Source organism: Ochlerotatus camptorhynchus, unplaced genomic scaffold (assembly GCF_037179485.1).
Source record: "Ochlerotatus camptorhynchus isolate MF236.1 unplaced genomic scaffold, CSIRO-AGI_Acam_v1.1 ptg000380l, whole genome shotgun sequence".
NCBI classification, from domain to species: Eukaryota; Metazoa; Arthropoda; class Insecta; order Diptera; family Culicidae; genus Ochlerotatus; species Ochlerotatus camptorhynchus.
Genome location: NW_027040868.1, coordinates 214,149 through 231,008, shown reverse-complemented (window position 1 = coordinate 231,008; position 16,860 = coordinate 214,149). Strand labels below are relative to the sequence as shown.

General features: G+C 39.2%; 2 protein-coding genes across 2 annotated transcripts in view; one reads left to right on the top strand and one right to left on the bottom strand.

The window, feature by feature from the left end:
* The window catches only part of LOC135710410 (SPRY domain-containing SOCS box protein 3), a 36,353-nt gene extending 30,220 nt beyond the window's left edge, over positions 1-6,133 (bottom strand). The window contains exon 1 of the mRNA XM_065232981.1: positions 5,812-6,133. The gene's annotated coding sequence lies outside the window, so the exon portion shown is untranslated. The remainder of the gene's footprint in view (positions 1-5,811) is intronic.
* Positions 1-16,860, top strand: part of LOC135710405 (uncharacterized) — a 183,169-nt gene that overhangs the window by 4,050 nt on the left and 162,259 nt on the right. The window lies entirely within an intron of this gene.

Sequence of the window (16,860 nt, the reverse complement as noted above, 5' to 3'; positions counted from 1 at the left end):
TAACTGTAGAACCAGCAGCAGTTGTGTCTTTCGGTATCGATCACTATCGACAGTTTGTTTACTCGATCAAGTGATTGTCCGGAGCGCTTTGTTCTTTGCCTACAACTCGGTCGCTTTTGTCGTTGCCCTTGGAAGCAAACAATTTGATAATGAGTGGCGTTAAAATGAAGAATACCGTCAAGTTTTCCTTCGGGAATCGAAGTGCTATTTTCGTGAAAGCACTGGAAGCGGATCTCGTTCAATTAGAAACGAGATATTGGATAGGTGAGGAGAAATCCCTCTTCACAAAATTTAAGTCTGAAAAATCGATGCCCCATATTTAAATTTTCATTATGCGAATGGAAAGGCAGTGAATGTACACATGTCGCATGCAGATGAATGGTCAATAAGTGCAAGTTTATTATCTTCCACTAGAATTTTCTGACCGCGATCTATCTCAACAAGATAAATATTTCTTGAGCTACTTTATCATGAATACATGCACGCTAGTCGGATGCAAAATTTGACATTTTCGCTCCACAGTGCTCAAGCGGTTCCAAATGGGGTCTAGATTAGCCTCCCAAGGTTTGAAGTTTATTTGGGAATTACTATAAGGAAATCAAACTTTTTCTTCGTAGTATTCTATTCTTCTTCCATGTTGCACCGTTACAATTTCCTATAGTTATTCTTATGGAAAACTTTATCAGCTACAACTTTGCTGAAAATTGTTTTTCAGCTAAACATCAAATTAAATAGTTATTAATTGTTTAAGAGATTGATAATCTTATGGCATGATCAAGCAACTGTTTTGTGGGCAACACTGTATTCTGTAGTAGCATGATGTTTTAGCTCTATTCTACACGCCAGAAACACCAATGTTGCCTGCTGATTGAGCATAATCATAAGACAATAGTGTCTTGAATCATTAATAACTTTTGATCCTTACATTTGATCTGGAACAAAGTTGTAGCTGTGAAAATTTACTACAAGTACAGTTATTAATTTTTACAGCAGAGTAATAGGGTTAATTATTAGATAGATATGAATACAAAATTTGGTTTTCGTATAGTAATTTCCATATAAACATCAAATGGTTTGTGTCAAGTCAGTTTCTTACTAAATGAGTAGATAGAAACCAAATAGGAACCGTTTGAACACTGTGGAGCGAAATTTTCAATTTTTGCATCAGTGTAATGCACGCACAACAAATGTAGATAAAAATTTCAAAAGGTCCTATCTGCATTGATCGATTCTCTTCATCGACTTTCTCTTTCGTCAATAACTCAGTTGCAAAACTTTTCCCCGTTGTATTTGACGTTTTGGACGCTAGATAAGAACCTCCTTTATCAAACTATGTGGTAGAATTAGCGCGAAATCTTTTTGCATAGCAGTCGTTATGAAAAGAGAAAGCCGATGAAGAGAATCGATTTTTTTTTCCTTGGATTTGTTTTCCGTCGATCTTGTTTTCCGTGCTGAGCACCAATGCTACCGACGCCAGGAAGGCAGCTCCCACACCTGGACCCTACCTATCGACCCATCAACTCATGAACCGGGGACCAACGGCTTTAATTCCCCGTGATCAGAGATGTTATGCCTCAGAACATCCCGGCGGCGCCGACTTGGATTGAACCCAGGCCTGCTGGGGTGAGAGGCAATCACGCTTACCACTACACCACCAGCGCCGCTAAGAGAATCGATTAAAGCAGATAGGACCATTTGAAATGTTCATTGAGAAATGGCATCTACATAAAATGTAAGTGAGGATTTCTTAAGTGATGTTTTATTAAAATTTGTATGGATCGTGGACCCCCCTCCCCCTTAAATGTTGACGTTGCATATGAACTGCCTCTTACATCCTCTGTTTATATTTCTTACGAAAAATGTTATGGCAAATTTTACAGTAGACTGTAGCGTTCAAAAAAGTTTTTGGAGAATGAATAAATTCGTATAAAATGAACACATGATGATTTTCTAGCCTCAGTGCATAATATAGTGATAATATATAAGCATCAGTGTTCGGAAAATCAATCTCAAATCACATTCATTGAGCCTCCCTGAGAGAATAAACTCGCTTGCGAATCTGGCAAACAAATCTCACGTTTGAGATTCTTATGTATATTTACGCACTCACACTCACAATGCCAAACAATCATTCCAGGTTAAAACTTATAAGATCCGTTCAAACATTAATTGATAGCATGCTCATACATGGTTTGTTAGTTTTCCATCAAAAGATGCAATACAAAACTAATGACAATCGATAACGCAATATAAAGCAAATGATATTTTTAACCTGAAAACTCATCGGTGATATTTGCGCATTTCGCATGGCAATGAACTCATGTGATTTCAGTTTTTGAGTTTTTCCTATCACTGAAGCATAATACCGAAGACAACATATCATGAAGACTGGCAACTCTTCCATTTTCTCAAACGACCGGCATGAGACAAGCACAATCGCGTCATCTGCCGCTCAAAGGTAAATGCTTCGATCGAATTAAATAGCAAAGGTTCCATCCTCAGAAGAAAGGTTTGTGCATTTGCTCATTTTTCTATGCGCTGCTTCCACCTTTGCTCGAGTACAGCGCTGCTGTGTCTGTCGCTTGGATTTAGGCCAAGTTGCCAGTTTTCTTTATAATACGCAGGAGTGATGATCGATGACCGGCAAAACTTCAACAGCCACGTTGACTATGCCTGCGAGAAGGCAGGTAAGGCCATCAATGCGGTAGCAAGAATCATGCCGAACAACTCTAGGTCAAGCAGTAGCAAGATACGTCTTCTGGCTAGTGTATCTTCGTCGATACTGAGGAACGGAGTCCATTATCGACATCACTTGCAGTCCGTCGTTGGTTGAAAACGTGAATTGGAGAGTGTGTGAAGGATATACCCATAGCATCCCCGGTGATATAGTGGTAAGCGTGATTGCCTCTCATCCCAGCAGGCCTGGGTTCAATCCCAGTCGGCGCCGAGATGTTCTGAGGCATAACATCTCTGATCACGCTTTCCTTCGGAAGGGAAGTAAAGCCGTTGGTCCCCGGTTAATGAGTTGATGGGTCGATAGGTAGGGTCCAGGTGTCGGAGCTGTCTCCCTGGCGTAGGTAGAATTGGTGCTCAGCACGGAAAACAAACCAAAAAAAGATCCAATATGGCATCGGCCAACGGAATACTGGGGCAGTACGGAGGACGAGAATTTGCTACCGGAAGTGCAAGACGAAGGCTTTCGAGCATGTGACATGACCACGCCGAGGAAACTTTAGTCAAATAATAGACAGAGTCCAGATTACTGGTGGAACGAGGCACTGAGCACCCTACGCGCTAGTTGTCTCAGATCTAGAAGACGTGTTCAGAGAGCAAGAACAGAAGCAGACAGATAGTAACGTGGAAAAGTGCTCGGAGCGGCCAGGGCCGCACTTAAACGGGAGATAAAGCAGAGCAAGTTAAACTGTTTGAAGGAGCTGTGCCGAGACGCTTATGCCATCCCCTGGGGCGACGCATACGGAGTCGTGATGGTAAATATCAAAGGACTAACTAAGCCCACTGTACCAAGAGAAGCTGAAAGTCATCGTGGAAGGACTATTCCCGAAGCATGACCTAACTACCTGGCCACATACACCGTACTGAGAAGGAGAGGAAGATAACGTTGAAGTCACCTACGAGCAGAGGCGAAAGGATTGAAGGCGAAGAAAGCTCCCGGTCCGGATGGAATCCCCAACGTGGCATTGAAAATGGCAATCGAGGCGTCCCGGACATGTTCCCTGACAACTGGAAGATACAGCTAGTGTTGCTGCTGAAACCAGGAAAACCGCCGGGGATCGAGCATCGTATAAGCCTATATGCCAGCTGGATACAGTCGGACAACTCTTGGAGAGCATCATACTAAACAGGCTAACGAAATGCATGGAGAGTGCGCACGGATTGTCGGAGAGATATAACAAATTTGTTTTCCGACAAACGTCAGTTTAATCGTTTGATTTGTAAAACCTACCTAAGGTTGAGGTTCGCACTGACAGTTCGGTTTTACACTCGACGTCGTCGATACTGAGGTACAGTGCTGGAAACGAAGCAGAACCAAAGGAAACTGAGCAGTACGTTCCGGCTCACGGCCATGCGAGTCGTGAGGGCGTAAAGAACCATCTCGTCGGAAGCAGTATGCGTTATCGCCAGAATGAACCCTATCGGCATCACCCTGGCGGAGGACAGCGAGTGCGACAGGAGGAGAGAAGCCGAAAGAGTATGGAAAGTTGTGAGAGCGGAGTCGTTGGCTAAGTGGCAACAGGAGTGGAACACGGCTGAGAACGGTAGATGGACACATAGACTAATAACGATTCTTTCGACTTGGGTGACCTGAAAGTCAACTTCCACCTAACGCAGTTCCTGTCTGGCCACGGCTGCTTCAAGAAATATCTGCAACGGTTCGGACACGTCCAAGGTGAGACAGTGCGAAGGGAGATGTCCGTCCTTAACGTGGAGAATGTCGTCGAATAAATGTATCGAGAGGAGGGCACTTGAAATGCCGTCAGCAGGGTAGTCGCTCAAATACTGTCGGACAGTCGAACAGTGGGACTGCAGCGTAAATGGAGAGAAGAGCAGCGATCTAGTAACGCCAGCTATCGCTGAGAGTATGAACAGTGCATGAGCCCAGCCAACCCCCGAAGTGATCGCTTCACCGTGGTCCCGGGGCGGTCAATGCAGAGGAGAAAGTAAGGAATGGGTTTTAGTGGAGTTGCACTAGGCACCTAGTAGATCCCTAATAAAAATATACCACAGAACGATAACCTAAATGATTGAACTATTCCATAAATTGTTTGGATGATGCCCCAAACACGTCGTTTAGCAAAATAACCATAACAAATTTATTCAGGATACCGCACCGTGTTAACTTCACTACAGGCCAAGCATTTTGAAGCTTCCCCAAACCTTATTAAAAAAATCACTGACACACACACACACACACACACACACACACACACACACACACACACACACACACATACAAACACACGCACACACACACACACACACACACACACACACACACACACACACACACACACACACACACACACACACACACACACACACACACATATACACACACACACACACACACACACACACACACACACACACACACACACACACACACACACACACACACACACACACACGCGCACACGCACTCACGCACACACGCAAACTTATGATTTTGTATCTTTTTAGTATCTTTCTCGTTATTTCTTTATCATTTTTGATACATAAATAATCAAAGATGTATCAGCTTATACCGCAAAATAAGAACCATTTATACAGTATAGGGTTATTCATCAAATCCAAATTTGTTTTGAATATTCTACCACTTCTCATTGTGGTAATGACCTTGTAGTTTCATATCTTGTGCGTGTGTAAACAACTATTCTCACGCCGACAACAAGCTTATCAGTGAACGATATTTACCGTGCTGTATTTAACTTTGGACAACATCGATTTTCAACGACCGGTTATTTTCTATGTTTAATCAATTTAGATCAGTTTATGGAAACTTATATCTTTATATTTTGTATGGAAATCAATACCGTCTGCAGTTCGACACTGGACGGTATGCTATTTAAGTCACATGCACTCACTGTTCACACGTTGGAGATAATATATTCTTGAGCTTCAATATTTGCAGTTAGGGATGAATTGATGTTCTGAATCAAATATCAGCATCTTTACAAATTCAAAATGATTTCAGATTGATTTTCATACTTTTCCACATAAACTGTTCCACTCTGCGGGGGTTCGTTTCGAGTTCAGTTTTGTTTGAGTTACCGTTTTGAATAAAACACTTACCACTTTCCGTAGATGGAAGATGTTTCTGGCACTCACTGATGAAATGTAAGTACACCGGTGATTTTATTCGGACGTCTTAACGTGATAACGAGCTATATAGTAAATTGTAAACGAATACAGGAGTTTTGCAAATCCTATTTACATTTGACTAGACCACCGACTGCCTTAGTGTAGTGCACTGATTCTTCACGCTATGCCTTATTGTATGATCTGATTCTCACGGTCGCTGATAGAACATTCAGAACGTATACATATATACAAATGTAATCCACTCCTGTTAGTGGGCTGTGAGCGACTAACCACCGATCCACTAGACTGGAAATGAGAGAAGTGGACTGCACAGTACAAATGCATGTGAAAAGTTATTAAAATACAATCTCAATGTACGCGCGTCCAGTTGCTCAAATGACACTACGGGTCATTAGTATTTACGAGAGATGGTGATGAATGGTGCGTCGATCCGATTTGGTGCATTCGAATGCATCTTCACGGAGTGTCGGCGTGCAGGGAATCAATTGAATAAATAAACCTCGTTGTCGGACTTGGAAATAACAGCTGAAGATCGTTCAATTTGTTTACCGTGCGCTTCATTGATTTCCGCACTCGCTGGGTGGTGGTGTGAAAATCACTAAACTCATAACACTGCCGGTATGTTGTTCTGTGTTTCATCAATTGATAAATCAGTATGTACTCGCTAGGTATTGTAGCATTATATCGGGTGTTTTAATTTAATGGCTGTAAATAGTATCATCATTGACTTTTGGATAAACTACGATGTGATAAGTAATGTTTGGCATCCCTAAACAACGTATTTTCTGTACTTGAACGCGTCATAGATACATTTGGCAATCATCCGTACATTTTTTTTAAAGAAAAACTTGAGGTTTGTTCCGGCCTATGCCATTTTAAGAAAATTGCAAGATTCAAAATGGTTGAATTTCATAACACATGTGATTGATTGCTCATAACTAACAATTCTAGATAAAGCTGGAATTAGGGCGTAACAGTTTTTGTAAACAATGACTTCTCTCGATGATTTCAGATGGTGATGTTGATTTGCGTGAACAAGCCTTGACTTTCTAGAAATCATCAAGAGAAGACATTGTTTACAAAAGCTGTGACGCCCTAATTCCAGCTCTATCTAAATTATGCAATGTTTCATGAAAATCAGAGAAGGTCTTCCCAGTTGAAAAACATTATTATAAATTTATTATCATTGTTCTTAATTTCCGTTTGTTACCCGGCGGGATATCCTCAATTGCTAGTGATCTATTGTTCGGTTGTTGTGGTTAGGTACATGTGATGAGTTTAGACTGCACTGCAAAAACTATTTTTGTTCGCCACGATGGTGATGATGGATTTTTAATATTTGATTTACTTCTTTCCTTTATTTAACGTCGGTCTCTGTTCCGCAATCTAGTGCCAATCACCGACGGAATATTTGATTTAATAGTAGTAGATTAATAAAATAAAAGTAGTCTACAAAGGTTTGAGCCTCGCGTGCGTAGTACAGATATAGAGGACTGAATTTAGAATTTGATACACAAAAAATGTAATTTTGAATCTTATTTGGAAGATGCCTTGAGTTGGTATTAAGTTTTTTGGCAAATGTCGGGGGTTCGTGAGCATTCCTGGCATTGCTGAAAATTATGATAGCATCAGATTACGGGCTTGCTAGTGTAATAGGATACTTTGTTGATTGTTCATTAACTCTTGATTGCTTGTAATACTTATGTATATTTTAGGTAGACAAAAAGAGGTGGACGCCTGAGCTTTTCCACATTTATATCGCTGTGTTGTGTGTTGTAAACTCTAGAGGGAATTTATATCTGCAACTGTAACCTGTTCGATTTTCTTTGCAAACCTAGTTAAATTGTCACATTTAATTATCTTAAAGATCAAACGTCCAGCTCAAACCTTTGTAGGGGTAAGAGGTGGGACCATCATCATCATAGTAGACGCAATTGAAAAAAAAAAATATTAAATTTATTATCACTATTGATTTCCCGTTTGTTCAGGTTGAAATTTGATGCTCTTTGAAAAGGATAGATGCTAAGGCTTAGCACGAGGCCGCTATTGTAAACAAATCGGGCAGAACAGTACGGAAAAAAAGTATTATGTTAAGATAAATATGACGCACGCATGATATGGTTTATATATTTTGTGGCTTATGCATGCCTATACCCTATGCCCAGAGAAGTCGAGTAAACTTCCAACCCAAAATGTTCCTCCACCGAACCGGGAATCGAACTCCAGGAATGTGTGCTGTGGCTTCAATGATGCGATAACGGGGCAGCTCTGAAGTCTATTAATTGATTTTATTGATTTTATTTTGGGTGCGATTCAAATATTATTTCTACACTTTTATCGAGTTTAAGTCTCCTCCACCCTATGTCTTGTATTTCCCCAAACTTATTACACGTAGTGTCACAAATTCCAGGATACTCACCCCGTGCATGTCATATTTGAATCACCTTTCGTCCCAAAGTGCAACCTGGCATCATACCCTAAAATAAGGTTACTTTAAGATGTGCGGTTGCGAAAGTCACAATGACGATTGATAAGGTCAAAGTGAAATGTCATAATTATTCTTTATCAGCGTTTGAGTGCTACCTATTTACTATTTTGCAAATCAGGCCAGAGTGGTTGCCTGCAATAGACAATATAGCATTGAACATACAATACTTGGATGCTCTTAGTCATAGCAGGAATCAATGCTAGTATAGCATCTTATCAGTTGATAGTTTGAATGTGGGCTCTAGTCAAATGTGCTAGCAGTAGTTAATCTCAAATTGTTTATTAAATTGAACGACAAGCTAAAACACGGCGTATGTCAATGTCGAGCAGCATAAAATAATCAATTGATTGTATTTATATGGAAATATAAAGTCTCACCAATGCCATTACCATACAGGTAGCAGAATAGGAAATCATAGAGAGAGTCACATATAGGAACGAACTGGCTGGGATTGAGCCAAATGAACTGTATATCCAACCCTTTTTTACGCTGGAGCAATGTTGCCAATTTTATTTTTGTGTGTTGAAGCTAGAAAGTTTTTGTACTTAATATGTTTCTTTGATTCTATATAATTTAATTTAATTACTTATTTCTTTATTTCTACAATACATGAATAATTGCACAAGCAATCTTCTAATAATTATCAAACTACAAAACCTATGTGCTTATTAACCTAATAACAGGGTGCCTTCAATTTATTTTGGCTAAAAAAATATTTTATGAAATTATGGAATAATCTCAACATGATGACGCAAATTTAATGCCTGAAATCACGTGTGTCCGAGATTAACGCCCTAGAAAACGCGAAGTGGAGGCGCAAATGCCCACACCCAACCGGGGATGGTAAGATTTGCTTACAATTATGTGGAAATCGCAGGATGCTAGTCGAGACCGCATGAACGGAAGATGAGATATACCGAGCTGCGGTCCAATGCAATAAAATTGGAGACCGAACGTTGCGATTAACAGACTTGGGCTTTTTCTGCCGAACGGGAATTGTAGAGAATCTACGCAAGTGTGTGCGTCATACTACAATGTTTTTTTTTCCTTTGGTTTGTTTTTCATCGATCTTGTTTTCCGTGCTGAGCACCAATGCTACCGACGCGCCAGGAAGGCAGCTCCCACACCTGGACCCTACCACCTATCGACCCATCAACTCATGAACCGGGGTCCAACGGCTTTACTTCCCTTCCGAAGGAAGGCGTGATCAGAGATGTTATGCCTCAGAACATCCCGGCGGCGCCGACTGGGATTGAACCCAGGCCTGCTGGGGTGAGAGGTAATCACGCTTACCACAACACCACCGGCGCCGTTGTACTACATAACTACTTTGATGATGATGGTCCCACCTCTTACCCCTACAAAGGTTTGAGCTGGACGATTTATCTTTAAGATAATTATATATGACATTTTAACCAGGTTGGCAAACAAAATCGAACTGGTTTCAGTTACAGATATAAATTCCCTCTAGAGTTTACAGTTGCTTCACAGCGATATAAATGTGGAAAAGCTCAGGCGTCACCCTCTTAGTTCGCCTTTTTGTCCACCTAAAATATTCATAAGTATTACAAGCAATCAAGAGTTAATGAACAATCAACAAAGCATCCTATTACACTAGCAACCCCGCAATCTGATGCTATCATAATTTTCAGCAATGTCAGGAATGCTCACGAACCCCTAACATTTACCAGAAAACTTACTACTAACTTAAGGTATCTTTCAAATAAGCTTCAAAATTGCATTTTTTGTGCATCAAATGTTAAATTCAGTCCTCTATATCCGTAATACGCGCGCGAGGCTCAAACCTTTGTAGACTACTATTTTTTTAAATTAATCTACTATTAAATCAAATATTAAAAATCCATCATCACCCTCGTGGCGAACAGAAATAGTTTGTGCAGTGCTACAATAATTATTAAAAAGTCGTTATGACAGCTATCCATATAAAATAATCCGTTAGAGATAACTTCGTCAAGATACATAATTTGTCAATTCATAAAAAATCACTGGTAACTGTTCAAAAGACAGTTTTAACGTGTGAAATGCAGTGTCTTTTAAATTCTGTAAGTGCGGCTGAATATTTGATATGTCTAGGCATCGAATTGAAAACATTTATTCCTATTTAAAATATAATGAATTTTGTGAAGCACAAGTCCAAGATATGTGGTGTTTTGGTTTCAACCGCGTTTCTAGTATTATATCTATGAAAGTCACTTCCTCTTTCAATTCGGTCACACAAATATCGAGGCAGCAAACCATTAACTACTTTAAAAATGAACACCATAGTCAAATATACAATTCTTTGCTTCACCGACAACCATTGTAAGGCGTCTAACATCAAAGTTGAGGAAGTGAATCTATTACATCTCAAAATCAAACGCATTATTTTACTCTGCAAGCGCTGTAATCTCGATATTTGTGTTGCATTGGCCAGAAATAAAATGGAAGGGCAAAAGTCAAGATGAGGATAGATGATTGATTTGTATAGCTGTATTTTACTGGCAATGGTTAAATCGTTTTTCAGTCGACATAGAATTCCATACTTCTTGGCAATTTTCTTGATGACATTGTCAATGTGAGAGTTTAACTTAAGTGTGTCATCAATAATCACGCCAAGATATTTAATCTCCCGCACACGATCAATAGTCTCATCATCAATTACAACAGAGACGTTCTCATTTACTCGATTCCGCGAAATTACCATAAATTTAGTTTTATTTGAATTCAATTTTAACTGCTTATACTTCAACCATCTACTTAGAGAACGCAAATCTTCATTCAAGTGTAAAACGGCATCATCTAAATCCTTAGCTGCAATAAATAACACAGTATCATCTGCAAAAAGATAGATGTCGCAAAACCGTAAAACACGTCGCAAGTCATTAATATACATAATAAATAACAGGGGCCCTAATACACTTCCCTGGGGCACTCCAAGGTTATTCCCCACGGGACTGGAAACAGAATCATTAAAAACAGTCCGTTGAGTTCTGTCAGACAAGTAGCTTTCAAACCATTTATATGCAGTACTCGTAATTCCAAAGCGCTTGATTGATCTTAACAATAAGGGCCTAGAAATTGTTTAAAAAGCGCGTTTTAGATCCAAAAAAACAGCAACAATCGTATCTTTACACTCCAAGTTATTTTTCCACTTCGCTAATACCAAATTCAACGCGGTTTCACAAGAATGACCTTCCCGATATCCCGATTGTTCTGGTATCAACAAACTATTACTATTTAAATACTCCAACAGCTGGCCTTTAACAACAAGTTCTAAAATTTTCTCTAATGTGTGCAACATGTTGATGGGACGAAACTCTTCGGCTTTAATCGTTCCAGCAACTTTTTGAATAGGGACTACTAAGGATTCCTTCCAAATTAGTGGCACATGTCCAGTTTGTAATGATTCATTAATAAGGTTCAGCAAGATGTGGCCAATGACATGAAAGCAATCTTGAATAACTCTAGCATTAACATTATCACTACATTGTTATAAATAAAAAGCTTGCTGGTTTAGTCGGAAGCGTATACAGAACAAGAAATAAAAAAAAAGATCAAAAATATCATTGCATCGTCTGCATGACCTACTTACATCATTCTCTGTATGTTACATATACAGCCACTCCATAGCAAAACGGTATAGTGATTCTCAGAATTTCGTAAATCAGTGTTCACTCGGCTGTCGACAAAAGCAGGCCACTCTCGATGTGTGCCATGCGATCGTCTGTTTTCTCGGCAGCAACCATTGTGTGGTCCTACTCATTGTTCTTCATCAGCAGTTCTTTCGGTCGATGCGTCGTCGACTTTGGAAAGCAACCGCTTGTGATGAGTGTGTGAGTGTTGACCACGTTTTGCGTCCATTGCTGTAATGGAAGCCCCCACGATGGCGTAACTGCAACACAATGAAACCACTGGAAGCGGCTCCAGTTCTGATGGAGGAGGCTTTTTGGATGGCGGAAGATAAAGTGTTTATTGTGTTGTACCTTTTGACTACAGTTTTAAGATGTATTGTATAGTGACCAAGAATCCTCGGCTCTGTAAAGGTAATTCGGTTGAGCCTTACCAAATAAATTTATGATAAAAAAAGAATGAAGTAAAAATTGGTAGTTTTGTTCCTTATCGCAAAATATTAGACCCGTATTTTTTTATTTTGTCATTAGGGTCACCATTTCCATGTAAGGGTGGTCCAAAAAATCGTTTTTTTTTTCAAAAATACCTTTTTTTTTTAAATTTATAACTTTTGATTTCAAAGATCAAAATATAAAATTAAACGTAATTAAATTTTTTTTTCAAATATAATGATATTAAAAAATGGGATTTTGTATTGAAAAATATTGATTGTATTTGGTTTTTTTTTCCGTTTTCATGATTCGTAGACAATATGTTTTTTATATTTTTCTTGAAAATTTATTTAGGCTTTTTTTACACAACATATAAAAAAATCAGCGATGTGTTTTTTTTTTCGTTTTTGAGTTATATTTTTTTTAAGTTATCAAATTTCGGGTTTTCGCTCAATACTTCTATGCGACTAGCAATATCTATTTTTTTAGGACTGAATAGCTTAGGTACCGAAGGTTTAAAACATAATGTTTTATCCTCTTGGGGCAACGAGGGGCAAACTGGGATCCCTCAATTCAAAAAGTAAAGGTTCAGACCCAGGCCTGGGTTCAGACCAGGGCTGAAAAAATCACTAAAATTCATCAAAGTTCATTATGGATGAAAAACTCATTTCATAGTGAATGCTGGTGATTTTTTCATGATTTTGTCAACTGTGGTTCAGACCCAGTCGGTGCCACCGGGATGTTCTAAGGCATAACACTCGGCATAACATCTCTGATCACGCCTTCCTTATAGTACGTTCAGACTATAGAGTTATAACATGTTATAGCGCTATCTTGATGGTGGCTACTGTATTGCAATTATTTGACAACCGTTTTAACATGTTATAACTCTGTAGTCTGAACAAGGCATTAGGAAGGGAAGAAAAACGCTGTCCAGACTGGAGAGCTATAACATGTTATAACGGTTGTCAAATAATTGCAACACAGAAACCACCAACAAGATAGCGCTATAACAAGTTATAACTCTGTAGTCTGAACGTACTATAAAGCCGTTGGTCCCCGGTCGATGGGTCGATAGGTAGGGTCGATGTATGGGAACTGCCTCCCTGGCATCGGTACACACTCAGCTAAGTTTTGCTTGTTCGGTAAGTTCAGGCATAACATTTGATAATGGCACAAAAGCATTTGTGCAAAAACTTTCTAAGGCCCTTTACACGCGTACCAAAGTACGCCCACGCAAACCAATACCACTTTAGGAAAGGTGATAGTTGCCCTAATCCGATGATGTTGTTGGTTTGCGTAGGTGTACTTTGGTTCGCGTGTACAGGGCCTTAGAAAGTTTGTTTACAAATGCTTTGTGCCGTTATCAAATGTTATGCCTGATTTATTACCGAAAATATTCGCTGAACGAAGATTTTTCGGTAAACAGAATTCATTTGACCAATTTTCAGTAAAGTTTGGACGAATTTCCGGTAATCTGATTATAAAATCAACGAACTCAGTGCAAAAATTACAGTACAAACTGTCAAATGAGACAAACGCCGTACTCGGTGAAAAACTACCGAACATACCAGTAGAGATGAACCAGCCTAATACCAACAATCAATACGAAACTAACGATTTTAAATTGGCTCAACACTTTAGTAGCCTATTGGTCCCAAGCAAACGATTAACGTACCCTATTCTAGTTGAAATTCTATTAGTACACTATGTTTGTTTTGATTCGCTATGAAAGTTTGACAGATAACATCAGGGGTGTGTGGATTCATGCAGAACATGCAGGGGTGAGTGAAATAGCTTGGGACTGCTTGGGACCGTTGTTCTGGTACTGAGTGAGCCAACAATAATAATGATTTTCTTCGGGACCCAGTGGTCTTAGAGTTACCTCTATGCTAATACCCCGTACAGACTATGGCTTATATCATGTAATATAGGCTGTCTTGTAATGAGCACTCATACATCTAGTTTTCACTGGAAATCCTATGTATGAGTGCTCATTGCAAGACAGCCTATATTACATGATATAAGCCATCCCGCATAAACGCAAACCATCACTTGACCTTACCGATAATGGTTATAAATTGTTTATAATCCCTCCTAAACTTTAACTGAAATGGTTTTGGAACCTTACATGAACGTTTGTGTGATAAAGTTTTAACCTTATGTATTATGGTTTTTAGGAAGCGGACCTTACAAATAATGGGTCGTTAAGAACCATTACCATTCCAAATTCTTGTTTTCTCCATACATTTTCGGAAAGAGAACTATATTAGAACGTTTTTACTTATGGTTTGAGAACATTAATGATTATGGTTATGGTAGTCAGTAAGGTCCATTAATCGTTTTGTATTATCGCTCAACTTTACGTGAAATATATCGTGAATTGGTAATCAGTAATTTACAGGCAACCAATTCGCGATATATTCCACATAAAGTTTATCGATGTTACAAAACCATTCATGGACCTTACTGGTTACCATAACCATAACCATTAATGTTCTCAAACCATAAGTAAAAACGTTCTAATATAGTTCTCTTTCCGAAAATGTATGGAGAAAACAAGAATTTGAAATGGTAATGGTTCTTAACAACCCATTATTTGTAAGGTCCGCTTCCTAAAAACCATAATACATAAGGTTAAAACTTTATCACACAAACGTTCATGTAAGGTTCCAAAACCATTTCAGTTAAAGTTAAGGAGGGATTATAAACAATTTATAACCATTATCGGTAAGGTCAATTTATGGTTCGCGTTTATGCGGGATAGTCTGTCCGGGGTATAAGGTTTGGTGATGGGCAAGGCGAGGGACAAGGTATGGAATCGAATTCTTAACGAGGTTGATATTCACACAGCAAGAGTTTTTGATATAAATAAACCGAATACACACTAAGATTTTCTTTTCGTGTTCGGTAAATTTTACCGAAATCAGAACAGCTGAACGTTCGGTAAAATTTTGACCTTCATTTTAAAGGCTATTGAACTTGAAAATAATTTCAAAACATGTTCAACCTTGCTTAAATGATCAAATCCTGTCATTTTAGTGGAGATTTAGTTTCAAAGTAGCTGAAAAGCAATTGAATTGAATTGCATAAATTTTACCGAACAGTTCAGCTGTTCAGATTTCGGTAAAAATTACCGAAATCGGCAATAATTTCTAAGTGTGTAGATTATTTAAAAAAAAAAAAGAAGATCGAATATTTTCTATTTACGAAACAGTTTGGTAAAAAATTCCGAACCTTTCGGTAAAAAAAACTACCGAAACGTTCAATAATGTTGACAGTTCGTAAAAAAAATAATTTCGGATCGTTCGGTAGTCATCTCGATTACCGAACTGATTACCGAACGTTGAGCTTTTGAAAGTTCGGTAAAAAATTACCGAATACGGTAATAATTCCTAAGTGTGATAGCGTTGGTACTCAGCACGGAAAACAAGATCGACGGAAAATAAATCAAGGAAAAATAAAAATTGTGCAACAATAAATAAAAAGGTACTATCAACTTTTATAAACAAAATTTTGATAGTTTTTTTTGCCAACCGAACGCAAATTGTCAGCCGCCTCAGATATAGGGGAAACTTTCCCTAACCCGTTGATGTTGTTGGTTTGCGTAGGTGACGCCACGAGAAAAGGGTTTCAGAAATTCTGTTTGGAAAAGCTGTTGTGCTCTTTTCTGTTGTTGGTCGTGCGTGATATGCTCGAAAAGCTGCTAAGAGGAAGAGGTGACAATTGGCTTGTTCCTCTTTTATTTCTATCTCTATCTCTATCTTTATCTATCTCTATCTCTATCTTACGCACATGTAATCGGCCAATCAGGAGCTGGTTCACGTTTGGCAGAAAAGTGGTCCATTTTTTCGCCCCCGTATTGTCACTTCTTCTCTTGGATAAGGTGATCCAAGAAACGTTTCTCGGTGGAACTGACAGCCAGAAGTGATCTGTGTGCTCTGTGTGAGTGATCTGTTGGTAATGGTGCTGAATGTAAACATAAACAAAGCAGAAATTCATATCAGAATTAGATTCTGTGTATAATGAGTCACGCTGGCGCCGGTGGTGTAGTGGTAACCGTGACTACTTTCTCAGCCCAATGGGCCTGGGTTCAATCCGGTGGGATTTTTCTGAGGCATAAAAATCTCTGGTCACGTCTTCCTTCAGAAGGGAAGTAAAGCCGTTGGTCCCGCCCCATGTATGTATGTTGAATGGGTGCGATATCCTACGCAGGTGTGGAAGCTGCCTTCCTGCACATTCGATTGCCATCAATGGATGGCAATCGATGTCCGTCGGTGATTGGCACTAGATTGCGGAGCAGAGACCAACGTTAAATAAAGGAAAGAAGTATAATGAGTCACTCCAAGAGTGAAGCCAAGTCTACCTATTGAACTGTCAAACCGGCTACCTATCTTGCAAAGTAGAAATCTAGACCAACAATTGAAATAGGCGGAACAACCAAACGAAAACCATGGCTTTAAACGCAAA